We start from the raw sequence: 15,929 nt of genomic DNA, 5'->3' as shown, positions 1-15,929 counted from the left end.
AGCGCTGTATTAGAGACTTGGGTAGTCCGCTGTTGATCAGAGTTCACTGTTTAAATACCTTAGCGGAAGATTCTGGGTATCTTGTTAATATCCAGAGTGGGAACATAAAGGATGATATGAAGCAAGTGCTTAACTGTTAATTACGACAATATTAGTGATCAATTATATGCTAAATGCATATCTGTAGAGGACCACACGGGTGAATATCGGTTGCCTTTGGGGGTATGATTTACATATCAAGAAACTGCACCCTTATAGATAATTTTTGTGCCCGTGGAGTTTTTAGATTTCGTTTTCTAAAATTTGCTTTTGGGTTTGATTCTGGGCCAGAAGTTTGATTTAACAACATCATAGATTGAAAAAATAGTCCACAAGACATGGATCCAAATGGAAGAAGGAAGCTGCTGAGATTCACTTAATCACAAGTATATTTACGTGAAACCTTTTAAGTGTTTATTATTATTTTTTTAAATTTCAATTTCCTGCTTTTCAAAAACGAGTTCTTACAATGGTTGTAATAGGTTGCTTTTTTGTTTTTTTTTGGGGGGGAGTCAAACCAGACTCTGCTCAGGGCTTACTCCTGACTCTTGTGCTCAGGGATCACTCCTGGAGGGGCTGAAGGGAGGCACCATATGGGGTGTGTGTGTGGGGGGGCGGTGGAGTGTTGTCAAACCTGAGTGGGCTGCATGCAAGGCAAGTGCCCTACCTGCTGTACTATTGCTTCAACTCTAGGTTGCTTTTTAAAAAATATTTAGAACTGTGGATCAAAAATGACAGCGAAGAGGTGGTTTTTTTTTAATAAAGGCACATATTTTTGCTGGTAAAAATCACATCCATGAGGGAAAACTCCCTAGCACACTTAAAAATGCAAGTTATATTGTATAACTGAGTTATTTTTTGACTCCTATTATAAGTAGTTTTAAGGGATTTAATGGTTTTCCAATATTTTAATTTTCCAATATTGCTACATAATAAGCTAACATTATTCCAATGTAAAAGTAAAGGTCAATCTCTTTTTTTTTGTCAAAAAAATGCACAGTTTATCTTCTAAGTTGACAGTCTTTGCCTGCTAAAGATTTTCACTCATTAAAACATTTTAAAGATTGTATCGTTTTGGGGCTGGAGCAATAGCACAGCGGGTAGGGCGTTTGCCTTGCACAAGGCTGACCCAAGTTCGATTCCCAGCATCGCATATGGTCCACCGAGCACCGCCAGGGGTAATTCCTGAGTGCAGAGCCAGGACCCAAAAAGCCCAAAAAAAAAAAAAAAGATTGTATCGTTTTGTTTTAACTGACATTTAATCAAACACAATAAGCCTTAGGGCCAGAGAACAAGGTTTATTATTTTTTATTTTATTTTATTATTATTATTTTTGCTTTTTGGGTCACACCCGGTGATGCACAGGAGTTGCTCCTGGCTCTGCACTCAGGAATTACCCCTGGCGGTGCTCAGATGTATGCTGGGAATACATCTGAGCATTGATGTATGAGATGGGATGCTGGGAATCGAACCCGGGTTGGCTACGTGCAAGGCAAATGCCCTACCCGCTGTACTATCACTCCAGCCCCAGAACAAGGTTTATTTATTTAAACACCATAATTTGCAAAATTGTTCATAATACAGTTGTTACAGGCAAATCAATGTTCCACCACCAGTTGCCACCACCAAAGTAACCTTTCCTCCACCCTGTCCTCATTTCCCCAACCACCTGCCCCCTTAATGAGCACAAAATTATCTTATATTGCTTCTTACAACTAAGTGGCTAATGGAGTTATAAAAAAAATAAATAAATACTACAGTAAAAGAAAATTTGTGAAAATGGTTGTATCTCAGCACGGCGGTCACGAAGTCCTTGAATAAGGGTTTATTAAACTGGTTGTTGCTAGTTGAGCCTCCTGTGTTGCTGTTTTTGCTCATTGAGCTTAGTTGGCCCCTATGTGACTCTCCCACCTGATTGGGTGTACTCCTCCTGGGAGCACAGTATTGTGGAATTTGGAGGTGTCCATCCGTGTGCCACAGAAACTCCAGGGATCTGTGGAACTGAGTGAATGAGTTTCCAGAACACTGGCTGTGGGATGTGGGTGTGGCTGCTGGAGCTTTCAGAAGCGTGGGGTGGGTGGGAGGGGTGTCAAGAACCCTTTATAGGGTATTCCTGTAAGTTCATTATTATCTTCCCGGAACAGTACAGAGCATGGCGGGAGGGCACAGTGTGGCATCATTCTGCACAGCAAAGGGGCAGAATTAAGAAGTTTCCTGTTGCCAGGAATCTTGTAATGCAAAAAAACAAGACAAGGCATTTCTCAAGCTAAATGTTTTTGGTGGTGGTGGTGGAAGGACATTCACAGAAGTTCAGCAAAACTGCGGCTTATAGTTTGCACCCAACAGTTTTTCAGTAAAACTGGGTAGCTTTTTTTAAAAAAAAAATACTGGCAATGAGTGGGATCCCATGTGGTATTTTATGTGCTTTGGTTTTAACACTTACGGGTTGTCTCTGGGGGAAGGGTGAAGTTTGAATTTCCTGTGTTCCAGCACTGAAAGCTCTGCCCAGAACCCCCCAACCCCCATAATTAAAGTGAAAATGATTCAATAAGTTTCACACTTGCACCTTTTGACCCCAAGACATGTTCTTCTGAAGTCTTTTGAAAAGAGGGATGTTTTCAAACTGACAGAACTGCAAAAACAGTGTGACTCTGCCTAGTTCACCAAATTGCAAATACTGTGACATATTTGTGATATCTACACATATGTACAAATATGCACAGACTCCTTACATAAGGCAAACTCTTATATACATGGCTATATATATGCAAGTGTACACACACACACACACACACACACAGAGTTTCCTTGACCTCCTTCCTGCCTCCTTAACCGGGAGCACCTTGACCTTGACTGTTCATGACACTGACTTGTTTTCATGTATCTATTTTTATTTGGGAGGGGGGCTTCATACCTGGTGGTACTCAGGGCTAACTCCTGGCTCTGCACTCAGTGATCTGTCCAGGCAGGACTCTGGGGACCACATGGGGATTGAACTTGGCTTGACTCTGGTAAGGCAAATGCCCTACTCACTGGCCTATCGCTCCAGTCCCCCGACTTGTTTCCTGTTTGAATACAGACCGGCTACTTGCTAAAGTGCTGCTCAATTTGGGGCTTGTCCTTTTAAAAAAAATCCCTGCAAGTTATCTGTGATGAAATCACTGGACTTTGCAAATGCCCTGCTCTGAACGAAGGCAACCTGGAGGTTTGGGGAATGGAGATTCTATTTTTAACATTGCTTTTTCCAAATCAGTGTATTAGTTGACAGATCTTGGGAAAGAGCTTTCTCTTAATTTTCTCCCAGGGTGAATTCATAGAGACTCAGTTCATTCCACAGGTTATGATTCACTAATGTTTGGATTCCAAATATGAAATTTGAAGCTGGAGAGAGAGAGGACTGGGTGAAGGCACTCGCCTTGTGTGCTTTGGACCCGGTTCCATCCTTGGCCTCTCCCAGGAGTAACCCAGAGCACCACTGAATGTGGCCCAAACCCCTCCCCACCCCAAATATTAAAAGGAAGAGACTTTCCCTTTTTAAGCAGCTTTAGGTTTATGTACAAATGGAGCAGGAATATAGGGAATATAGAAGTCTCTGATGCCCCCTTTCATATACACCCTACCTGCTTCGTTTTTTTATTAACATCTGTTTTGGGGGCCATATCTGGCTGACTTGTGGTTCTGGGCTCAGGAGACCATACGGGGTTCCAGGGATCAAAATGGCAAGGCAAGTGTGCTTTAGCCCCTGTACTGTCTCTCTGGCCCTACAGTGAACATCTTGTATTGTTACGGTGCATTTGTATAATTAATGATATTCCTCCATAACACATAATATATTTTTAACTAAAGGCCGTAGTTTACATTAGGGTTTACTCTTTATATTGGATTGGCTCTGTGGAGCTTGCCATTTTTTCTCACTTTTGTTTTTCATTTAAAATATTATTGAAGTTCTATTGGTTCACAAGACTTTTTTTTTTTTTTTACTTTTTGGTCACACCCGGCTATGCACAGGGGTTACTCCTGGCTCATGCACTCAGGAATTACTCCTGGTGGTGCTTGGGGGACCATATGGGATGCTGGGAATTGAACCCGGGTTGGCCGCATGCAAGGCAAACGCCCTACCCACTGTGCTATTGCTCCAGCCCCCATAAGACTGTATTTTAAAGTTAGAATTTTACAGCTCTTTAAACTATGATGCCCCGGGATGGAGAGGTAGTACAGCAGGAAGGCGCTTGCCTTGAACCGGCTCTTCTGGCTCCCATCCCCGGCATCCCATATGGTCCCTTCGGCACCGCCAGGAATGACTCCTGAGCACAGAGCCAGGAGTAAGCCCTGAGCACAGTCAGGTGTGGTCCTAGAACAAAACAAAACAAATGCACTACCATATTGCACCTCCCACCAAAGTACCACCATCCCCCCATCCTATTCCTTTGGAGCCTCCTCCCCTTGTTATCCCCCCTCTGATAACCTCAGCACAGCAGTCTGAGCTCAGGGCTTTGTCCTCAACTGGCTTTGCTAAGCAAAATAGTTTTCATTTCCCCCCCCAAACATCCCTGTACCCTGCCCATTCATCCTGTTTATGATTGCACTGTTGTTCTAAATATAAAAGTTCAGTCTGTCCCAAGGAGTTTGTGAGACCAACCTTTGGATAATAAAAAATGGAAAATTTTAATAACCAATTTTTCCCAGTCTGGGACAAATTGTGATAAAAAAGTGATAAAAATTACTTTTAATATATGCCACTTTAAAGTCTCCCCCCTTTTTTTTTTGTGAGGAGTTCTCAGATCATACTCCTGGCTCTTTGTTCAGAGGTCACTCCTGTTGGGGCTCCAGGGACCACATAGGGCCCCCAAACCTGGGTCGGTCACATGCAAGACAAACACCCTACCCCTGTACTATCTCGGAAGCCTATTCCCTTCCCTTCCCTTCCCTTCCCTTCCCTTCCCTTCCCTTCCCTTCCCTTCCCTTCCCTTCCCTTCCCTTCCCTTCCCTTCCCTTCCCTTCCCTTCCCTTCCCCTCCCCTCCCCTCCCCTCCCCTCCCCTTCCCTTCCCCTCCCCTCCCTTCCCCTCCCTTCCCTCCCTCCCTCCCTCCCTCCCTCCTTCCCTCCTTCCTTCCCGCCTTCCTTCCTTCTTTCCTTCCTTCCTTCCTTCCTTCCTTCCTTCCTTCCTTCCTTCCTTCCTTCCTTCCTTCCTTCCTTCCTTCCTTCCTCGTCTTTATGGTGAATAAAAAGTGTTCTGGGTTTATTATGAACTATTTTGACCATTTTCTAAAAATCATGAATCTGGAGCTAGTCACAGATGTGTGGGGCTGAGGATAGGTAAGCTAGAGAAGAGACTGCTATGACAATAATAGTGGGGAATAATCACGCTGGACAAGAGCTGAGTGTTAAAAATAGGTAAGGGATATTCTGGATAACCTTTCAGCATCAATATTGTAAACTACCATGCCCAAAAGGAGAGAGAGAGGGACAAAGAGAGAGAGAGGGACGGGAAATTTAATTTCTTTAATTAAAAAGAAAACAGATGCCCAGGAGTGAATATTATTCAGAATCAATTAACTCCCACTTTACAAAATGCATAGCATTAACTGTCTTGCTGTGTCCATACAAAAAGGACATTGCTCTGAAGCAATTATACAAAGAATATGAGGAGAAGAGAAAAGCAGTATTTCACTTACGAGTACAAACCCAGTGTCCTTAGAAACATCTGACCTTACAAGTTAACAGAGTCTGATTAGGGGATACAGGGGATTGACTGGTTGGGGAAGCAGAGCACAAAGAAAGAGGTTACAGATAAACACAGAGGAATGGGAGTGCCTCGGGAGCAAATCTAAACTCCCTGCGGCCAAGGAAAAAGGACAAACCAATGTTAAGTCTAAAAAATGTTTAGAGCTATATTCCAATGAACAAAGGAATGGAAGTGCCTCAGGAGCACTGTGATGGGCTTAACCTGATAAACCTAAACTCCTTTCGGCAGGGAGAAAGGACAAACCAGTGTTGAGCCTAAAATGTTTAACACATGTACAATATATGTATCTATATTTCTACTTAAGATTTTGAGGATTCTTCAGTAAAAAAGTTTAAGGCACTTCTAAATATCACCATCAATTATCTAATACCTTTGTTTTCATTTATTTTTGCCTTCTGTTCAGTCAGTGCTGACTCAGTTTCCTCTCTCAACCTCTCTGTCCTCCCCAGTCCCAGTAAACTCATTATTTTTTTTTTTAATTTTATTGAATCACCATGTGGAGGGTTACATAGTTCTCAGGATTATGTCAATTATACAATACTCAAACACCCTTCCCTTCACCAGTGCCCCTATTCCTTCACCAACCACCCCAGTATACCTCCCGCCCCCTCCCGCCCCCCCATCCCCGCCCTTGTAATTGATAAGTTTCACTTCGTAGTAAACTCATTATTATTGTAAAGTAGACACCCCTGGGCAACACCACCCAGAGGGCTTATTCCTGGGTCTGTGCTCAGGGATCATTCCTGGCAGTGCCCAGGAGATCCTACGTGGTACCAGGAGTTTGAACTGGGGCCAGCTGCAAGCAAGGCAAAGATCTTCACCCTGAATTATCTCTCCCTCCAGCCCCCTCCCCAGGGCCTGAGCTCTGATTCTCAGTAGAAAGCTCATCACTTCATTTCCCTAGTCTTGGTCTAGAAGAAATAAGCTCCATAATTCTACAGGCACTAGAGCACCGGTTTGAGTGAAACAAATTCCATCTCACCTCTGAGTAACCCCATGGAACCTTCTAGATGGAAACTAAACACCCCCACGCAGCAATTTGGTGATCACAAGCAGAAGATCTCAGCTAGTGATCACAATAGTCCACATTCTGCAGATTTTGTCTGAAGACCTTTGTCCCCTAACCATAATAGTCTCAGGACCCACCTGGAAAGTTTCATAGCAAATGACATAAGCCCAGACCACTCATCTGTCTGAGCCTTGCACCCCTCCCCCCTTACCCGAATCCTAGTGATGCTCACCTGGCCCTGAATCTGGGACAATCTGATGATGAGTTTGACTCCCAGGGAGCCCCCTTTAGTGATATGACTGCCTGTCTCTAGGTTGACAGTATTTTTAACTGGACCAGTGAAACAACCTGACAATCACAACCCCCTAGAGAGACATCTCCCACTTCCACCGTGTAGGACCCCCTCTCTGCTCCCAGCTGTGTGAGTGGGACACTGGCCTCAAGGGAGGTGCCGGGCGTGGCACACATCCAGTGTCAGGAGGGCTCATTTTGTTTCTGCTTAAGCAACGAAAGCAGGACTTCATTCCCTTCTAGTGAGTCTTTTATTCTAAAGAAAACCCCCAGAGTGAGTGAATGCCAATTTATTTATTTTCTTTTTCTTTTCCTTTTTGAGGATCAACGACAGTCCTCATTCCCCTGATTCTGAAAAAGCCCCCAATATGCCATTGGGCTACACTAGCACATGACAGGGACGAATGGAGACATTACTGGTGCCTGCTTGAGCAAATCGATGAACAACGGGATGACAGTGATATAGTGATACAGTGATTTTCTTTTTGAGAGAACACACCCAGCAGTGCTCAGGGTTTACCCCTGGCTCTGTTGCTCAGGGATCACTTCTGGCTTCCTGCCAATAATTGAACCCAGGTGGGGTGCATGTAAAGCAAGTACCCTACCCTCTATACTCTCCCTCTGTCTTGAGCATGCCAGTTTAAAGTCATCTACACTAGGGGTCAGAGAGACAGTGCGGGGTACTTGTCTTGCAACCTGCAAACCCTGGTTCAATCCCTGGCAGTCCGTATCATGTCTGGAGCACTGTCAGGGAACACTCCTTATCATAGAGTCAGGAGTAGCCCCGAAGTGTGGTCAAGAATAAAGAAAAATTGGGGCTGGAGTGATAGTACAGCAGTTAAGGTATTTGCCTTGCACACTGCCAAGCCAGGTTTGATCCCTGGCATCCTATATGGTCCCCTGAGCACTGCCAGGACTGAGCCAGGAGTATCCCCTGAGGATTGCTGGATGTGGCCCCAAATAACAAATTAAAACGCACAGTGGGTAGGGCGTTTGCCTTGCACGCAGCAGACCTGGGTTCGATTCTTCCGTCCCTCTTGAAGAGCCCGGCAAGCTACCAAGAGTATCCCACCTGTACGGCAGAGCCTAGCAAGCTATCCATGGCATATTCGATATGCCAAAAACAGTAACAAGACATGGGAGAACATTCCAATTTGTTCTCTCTCTCCTTTTGGGTGTTGTGGTCTGCAATAGGGGTATTGAATGGCCATCATGTTTGGTCATGGAGACATTACTGGTGCCCACTCAAGCTAATCGATGTACAACGGGATGACAGTGCGACAGTGTGAATAATAAAGATTGTCTACTCTTGAATGCAAAGAGGAATGAATCTATTGGTGGGAAGGTAGAGAAGTTGGTAGAGGAACTGGGTGCTAGCTACACAGTAGCCCAGCAGAGCAAATTTCAGGGTGTTAAGTCCAGGAGTCATTGGAACAGATCTGCTCTGGATTTCCTGAATTGCCCTTGTCCTTGGTGTCCTGTCCTCTAACACCTTCCCTCATTCCAACAAACCATCAAATTGTTTTTTTTTTAAATTTTTTAAAAAAATTTTAATTAGTGAATCACAGTGAGGGTACAGTTACAGATTCAAATATTTCATGCTTGTTTTTCCCTCATGCAGTGTTCGAGAGCCCATCCCTCCACCAGTGTCCATTCTCCACCACAAATGAACCCAGTATCCCTCCCACCCCCCATTCCCATCCCCCCCCCGTGTCTGTGGCAGGGCATTCCAATTTGTTCTCTCTCTCTTCTTTTGGGTGTTGTGGTCTGCAATAGGGGTATTGAGTGGCCATCATGTTCGGTCACTAGTCCACTCAAACCATCAAATTGAACAGCATCACCTAAACAAGTGGTACCAACAGCTAGCTTCTTGGGCGAGGATGGGGCTGGAGTTCAAGCGACCTGGACCAAGCTGTGTATCAGTGGAGCCTGTGCATCTAAGCCAGAGATAACTGAAAAAATAAAATAGTGGGACAGGGAAGGTAACATTTGAAAGCTAGTGCTCAGTCCATGGAGAAAGAGATAAGAGGCAGACTGGGAGCTATGTTTTGGTGGGCCCAGCAACTAAGTGTCACTAAATTGTCTTAGAAACTGAGAATGTTGCAGAAATTCCCATCAAAAGCCTGAGAAAAAGCCCAAGGAACATACCTGGAGACATGGGAGAACACGGTTTTAATTATGCTGCGGACCCAGTTGAGCTCAAGCTCCAGACTGGGCCCAGAGCAAAGGCGAGAGTTCCACTTTGTAGAATATCTAGTGGGAGAGGGGGGTTTGTAGGCACCTGGAGGGAAAGTACAGAAGCAGAAATTTCCATCCATGTTACCTTGCCAAGCAGGGTAGGGACCACATGAAGGTCATGAGCACTTTGGGAGGATATTCCCAGCTTCCAAGGTTACAAAAGCAAGACTTGGACCATCTCAAGGCCATCCCGAATGTCCTCCGTGGTCACGTCCAGTCTCCCAGACTGCCCCCTCGGCTGCTCCTGCTCTCTGGCATGAGCCTGCTTGAAATGTGGCCAAAATTCTAATTTTCTCCTCAGGAGCACTCTGCCTCACAGTATGATCTCCGCAGCTGGCTTCCTCTCAGTTGGGACCCCAGCTCCATCACTTTGGCATGGGGAAAGTTGTTGAATCCTATTTCTTTGTGGAAATGATTAGGGTGTGGGTGGATGGAGGTCTAAGGTGTGTGAAGATTAATGTAGAGCTTAGTCCAGTATCTGGTGTTCAACAATTTTTTTTGGTGTCTTCCCTATCGTTTTCCACTCCCTGACCCATTCTGGAGTTTTCTAACTCCAGAATGGGTCAGGGAGGGCCAGAGAGGTAATAAAAGGATGCGGCCAACCTGGGTTCAATTCCCAGCACCACATATAGTCCCCTGAGCACCTCCAGGAGTGAACCCTGAGTGCAGAGCTATGAGTGAGCCCTGAGGATTGCCAGGTGTGCCCCCCCCCAAACAAGCACGCAAAACCCAGAAAGGTTGAGGAATAAGAAAAAGATTCCTGGAGGATCACATGGTCCCTATGGTAAAAAGCTTCATTCCCCAACCCCAGGTGGATGAAATTAAACCTGCACCGCTATTAATTTCTATTCACCACTCCCGCTTCTAGCATCTGTTCTTCACCCAGCACCCTATAAAAAGAAATCTGACAATCAACAGCTCAGACCTCAATTTTCTGCCACCTGACTTTCAAAGTCCTGTGGTCCACTAGCCATTCTTTCTTTCCTTCTGTTACTGGGGACATAATCTTTCTAAAGGCAAACGGTCTATTCACTGGTACCAAAAACAACCCTCCAACTCAGCTTTCCACCAGCTACTTCCCTTTCACCATGACTTCATCTTCTCTCTTAACTCCTTATCAACAACGAAACATACCCAGGTCTCTCCTATCTTTATTTTATTTATTTTTATTTTTTTAAGTCTTTGAAGGAGGTTTATTTTCTCTTCCTTCTCGCTCCTATCTTTCAAAGGCTGTTTATAAAACATTCTTGCAGAAGCTGTCCTTTACCTCACATAGCCACACTTATCCATATCTTTTATTTTTTCCTTTTGATTTTTTTTTTGGCCGCACCCAGCAGTGCTCAGGGTTACTTCCTGACTCTGTGCTCAGGGATCACTCCTGGCAGTGCCCAGGGACCATGTGTGGTGCTGGGATTGAACTGGGGCCAGCCGCATGCAAGGCAAATGCCTTAAACTCTGTGCTATCTCTCTAGCCCACCCCTATATCTTGCTTTGTTTTCTCATATTCCATGTATTTCTCAGCATACGGAGTCCAGTTGTCTGTCTCTCCCACTGTGATTATGGTCACCTGATCACCTCCACCTAATTTTTTTTCCCATCAATTAACTTCTAGTATTCAACCCCCTTAGATCTACAGCCTTACTCTGACCTGATTCTCAACAGCATTTAGTAAAAACCGTGTTCCAGTTTCCTTCTTTTCAGGGTCTCACAAGCTTTTGCCTCACTTAATGATATTTCTCTTTTCTCTCTCTTCCTTCCTTCCTTCCTTCCTTCCTTCCTTCCTTCCTTCCTTCCTTCCTTCCTTCCTTCCTTCCTTCCTTCCTTTCTTTTTCTCTTTCTTTCTTTCTTTCTTTCTTTTCTTTCTTTCCTTTCTTTCTTTCTTTCTTTCTTTCTTTCTTTCTTTCTTTCTTTCTTTCTTTCTTTCTTTCTTTCTTTCCTTCCTTCCTTTCTTTCTTTCTTTCTTTCTTTCTTTCCTTTCTTTCTTTTCTTTCTTTTCTTTCTTTCTTTCTTTCTTTCTTTCTTGTTTCTCTCCCCTTCCCTTCCCTTCCCTTCCCTTCCCCTTCCCTTCCCTTCCCTTCCCTTCCCTTCCCTTCCCTTCCCTTCCCTTCCCTTCCCTTCCCTTCCCTTCCCTTCCCTCCCCTCCCCTTTCCTTCCTTCCTTTCCCTTCCCTTCCCTTCCCTCCCCTCCCCTTTCCTTCCTTTCCCCTTCCCTTCCCTTCCCTCCCCTCCCCTCCCCCTCCCCTCCCCTCCCCCTCCCCTCCCCTCCTCCCCTCCCCTCCCCTCCCCTCTCCCCTCCTCTGGGGTCACACCCAGAGGTGCTCAGGGCTTACTCCTGGCTCTGCACTCAAGAATTACTCCTGGTGGTACTTAAGGGACCATATGGGATGCTGGAGACTGATGGGGGGGTGGGGGGTGAGGGTGGGGGCGGGCATGTGCAAGCAATACCCTACCCACTGTACTGTCACGCTGGCACGCTTCTGTGTTTCTGACCCTTCTACAAGGGGACTCTCCACTGCAAACTCCCTTCAGTGCTTGCCGCTTCAACGTTGATGCCCCTCACTGTTGGTTTGTCTTTCCTAGCCCTGTTCTCTCCCTTTCAGTCATCTGCCCTCTCACTCTGCCCCTCCTGCACCAGTTAATTGGCTGTCACTAAAGTCAGTCAATGTGTCCTGGCACATTGTCGCAGTTGCCAGCATTTTGGAACTATTTCCTAAGCATGTTGTCCTCCGCTCCAGGCTCACGTCCCGGATTCTCCAGACTCCACCCTAGGCAACTGCAAAGCACCCAGCCCTCGTGGTTGGGGAAACTGCGTCGCACCCTCCCCGCTCCTGCAGTCTGACTTGGTCCGAGGTGTGCATTGCCGTTTTCTGAACTAGGCAACCCCAGCTCAGGACCCCCAGGCCAGCCATGCTCAGCCTCTCTGCACCCTGCTTTCTCTGTCCTATAGCTGCCTGACTTACTCCCCACCAAACTCCATGGGGAGAGGAAACACTGGAGAGCCTGGGGCTCTTTTGTTTACCCTTGTGGGGTACAAGAGTAAGGGTTGACCCAAAACCATCAGCTTGGCTTCTGCTCTTAGGAATTTCCCAGAATGTGCGTGCCTGACTTTATCCAGCCCTCTGCGGGGAAACTGGAGCAGCCTTCCCGTGGGAGACAATGCACTTCACGGGCTGGAGCTTCATGTTTGGAAAATTATTATTTTTAAAATATTTATTGTGGTTTGGGGGCTACATCCAACTGTGCTCAAGGATTCCTCATGGTGCTGTGCTCAGGGATCATTCTTGACAGGCTCAGGGGACCATATGGAGTTTCAGAGCGCTAAACCAGGTCACACCATGGAGGTATCTCCATCCCCATTGTCTTAGCTCTTTAGTCTGAGTTTGGAAAGTTATTAACCATTATTTCTTCAAATATTTTTTCTTCTTTCCCTCCCTTCTTCCCTCCCTCCCTTCTTCCTCCCTCCCTCCCTTTCTCCCTCCCTCCCTTTCCTCCCATCCTTCCCTCCCTCCCTCCCTCCTTCCTTCCTTCCTTCCTTCCTTCCTTCCTTCCTTCCTTCCTTCCTTCCTTCCTTCCTTCCTTCCTTCCTTCCTTTTCTTTCCTTTCAGGGGCAGATACTAGGGACGTTGGTGGTGGAGAATGTGCACTGGTGGAAGAATGGGTGTTTGATCATTGTATGACTGAAACTCAAACATGAAAGCTTTGTAACTATATTTCATGGTAATTCAATTAAAAAAAAGAGAAAAACAAAACAAAACAAAAAACACGGACAATAAAACATAATAAATAAAAAAATAAAATGAATATAATTAACAAGTGTAGCACGTAGCACTGTCGTCCCGTTGTTCATTGATTTGCTTGAGCGGGCACTGGTAATGTCTCCATTGTGAGACTTGTTGTTATTGTTTTTGGCATATCCAATACACCGTGGGTGGCTTGCCAGGCTCTGCCATGCAGGCAAGATACTCTCGGTAGCTTACCGGGCTCTCCAAGAGGGATGGAAGAATCGAATCCCGGTCGGCCGCGTATGCAAGGCAAATACCCTACCCACTGTGTTATCGCTCCAATCAATTAACAAGTGTAAAAAACAATAAATAAATTGAGAGTGTGTGGGCCATACCAGGCAGTGCTCAGGGATTATTCCTGGCTCTGTGCTCAGGGGTTGCTCTGGGCAGTGCTCAGGAAATCATGTGTTTCTGAAAATTGAACCAAGGTTGACTGGATGCAAGGCAAATGCCTTAACCTCTGTACTGTCTCATGAGAGATAGAGATGGAGATCGAGACAGCTAGCTAACTAGCTAGCTAGATAGATAGATATAGAGAGGGAGAGAGAGAAAGAGACAGAGACAGAGACAGAGAGAGAGCAAGCGGGGCTAGTGAACAAGCTGTTTCTCTTTGTGTTTTCTCTCCCTTCTCTTCCCTTTGTGGGATCACACACATGTTGCTGAAGTGTTCTTGGAAGACCGCACATCTGGTTGAGGTGTTCACACACTCAGCCACAGTGCTCACCGGGGTCGCACTTGTCTGGTTGTGGTGCTGATAGTGTTTTGTGGTACTCAGACATAGTCGCTGGGGGTTCCATGTTTGGGTTACAGTGCTTGCACACATGGGGGTGTGTGTGGAGATTTTGTTGTACCAGTGGGGGCGTCCCAGGCAGACAGCAAAGCCTCTGGACCGTAGGCAGTATAAGCGGGTGTCTCCAGGGATCCAACTCTTGGCCTCACACTTGAAAGTCCTGGGCCTTCTGCTGCTGAACCAGCTCTGGGCCCTGCTGAGTGTCGGGAATTTCTGTAGTCTTATAAATATGCTTGAGTTCTGTTCTGGAATGCAGTTAAATGACTAGGACACAGGTTGGGCCTCTTCAAGCTTGTTACTTTTTATTTTTCAGGTGGGGCCATAGAAATGTTTCTTGTGGGGCTCAATACATGAGTGAGGTGATAACTTACTGGGTTCTCTACCCACTGGCCCTGAATTTTAAGGTTTCTACTCTGACGAGTGTAGTAGTACCACATTTAGTACTGGGGGAGATCATTTTGATCCCCTAATTTTCTTTTTTTTTCTTTTTGGGTCACACCTGGCGATGCACAGGGGTTATTCCTGGCTCTACACTCAGGAATTACTCCTGGCGGTGCTCAGGGGACCATATGGGATGCTGGGAATCGAACCCGGGTCGGCCACGTGCAAGGCAAACGCCCTCCGCACTGTGCTATTGCTCCAGCCCCCTGATCCCCTAATTTTGAGAGGAGATATTTGTCTCTCAGACATCATGCTTCTTTTCTTTTTGTTATTACTTTATTTATTTATTTATTTATTTTTATTTTTTAATTAGTGAGTCACAGTGAGGGTACAGTTACAGATTCAAACATTTCTTGCTTGTTTTTTCCCTCATGCAATGTTCGGGAGCCCATCCCTCCACCAGTGTCCATTCTCCACCACCAATGAACCCAGTATCCCTCCCACCCCCCAATCCTGTCCCCCCACCCCACCCCGCCTCTGTGGCAGGGCATTCCAATTTGTTCTCTCTCTCTCCTTTTGGGTGTTGTGGTCTGCAATAGGGGTATTGAGTGGCCATCATGTTCGGTCACTAGTCCACTTTCAGCGCGCATTTCCCTTACCACGTGGGATCTCCACTCACAATTTACTTGGTGTTCCCTTCTCCATTTGGTATGACTTTCCCCCAGCGTGTGAGGCCAAGTTCCAAGCTATGGAGTCAACCTCCTGGTATTGTATACTACTGTTCTTAGTATACAATAGGGTATTAGTCTCCTACTCTGTTACTTTATATTCCACAGATGAGTGCAGTCTTTCTAAGGCATCATGCTTCTTTACAACCCAGGCTGTGGTGGGGGTGAGTCAGGTCCTCGAGGGAGACCCTCCACATGTCTCTGGAAACATCTGGGTCTGCTGTCGCTCCCCGCTACCGCCCTGCCCCGTGCAGCCCCTCTCTCTTAGTCACCTCGAGTCCTACTTCTGTTCCTCTGACCCCAGACCTCTAGCTCTCTCCTCTGTGCTGAGGCCCGGACACTCTCCCAGGAACTCTGCTTGGTGATCTGTTTTGTTCCTCTTTTCAAAGTGATCACTGCCAGGAAACCCGCACATCCAATATATCCGTGTCATTAAGTTTTTGGGGATTTTTGGTTTATTTTTTATTTTTTTTACACATTTTGGGTCACACCCAGCGATACTGCTGGCTCTGCACTCAGGAATTACTCACGGTGGTGCTTGGGGCACCATATGGACTGCCAGAGATTGAACCTCTATCATCTGCATGCAAGGCAAACGCCCTACTTTCTGTACTGTCGCTCCGGCTCCTATGTCATTGAGTTTTGTCTTTTTCTTTTCTGGTGGTTTAAGGCAGGAGAGGGAAACAGATCCTTGTTGCTCCATCGTGGCCAGAAGTGGGCATTTCTCCCTCCTTCCCCCACCCCCTTCCCTCAGCTCATTTCTAGATACTTTATCTTCTCCACTTTCTCTTCTCTCTCCTTATTGGTAAAGCTCACACTTCCTTCCTTATTAATCCTTGATGGTTGTTTACTGGGGAGGGACTCGGGGGTCTCTCAAGCAGTGCCGCTAGAGTCTGGGTGTGGGGGGTCACTCCTTCCTGGCAATAC

The sequence above is a fragment of the Sorex araneus genome, chromosome 2 (genome assembly GCF_027595985.1).
Source record: "Sorex araneus isolate mSorAra2 chromosome 2, mSorAra2.pri, whole genome shotgun sequence".
Classification (NCBI taxonomy): Eukaryota; Metazoa; Chordata; class Mammalia; order Eulipotyphla; family Soricidae; genus Sorex; species Sorex araneus.
The sequence above is the reverse complement of the archived record's forward strand: the minus strand, read 5'-3'. Positions refer to the sequence as shown.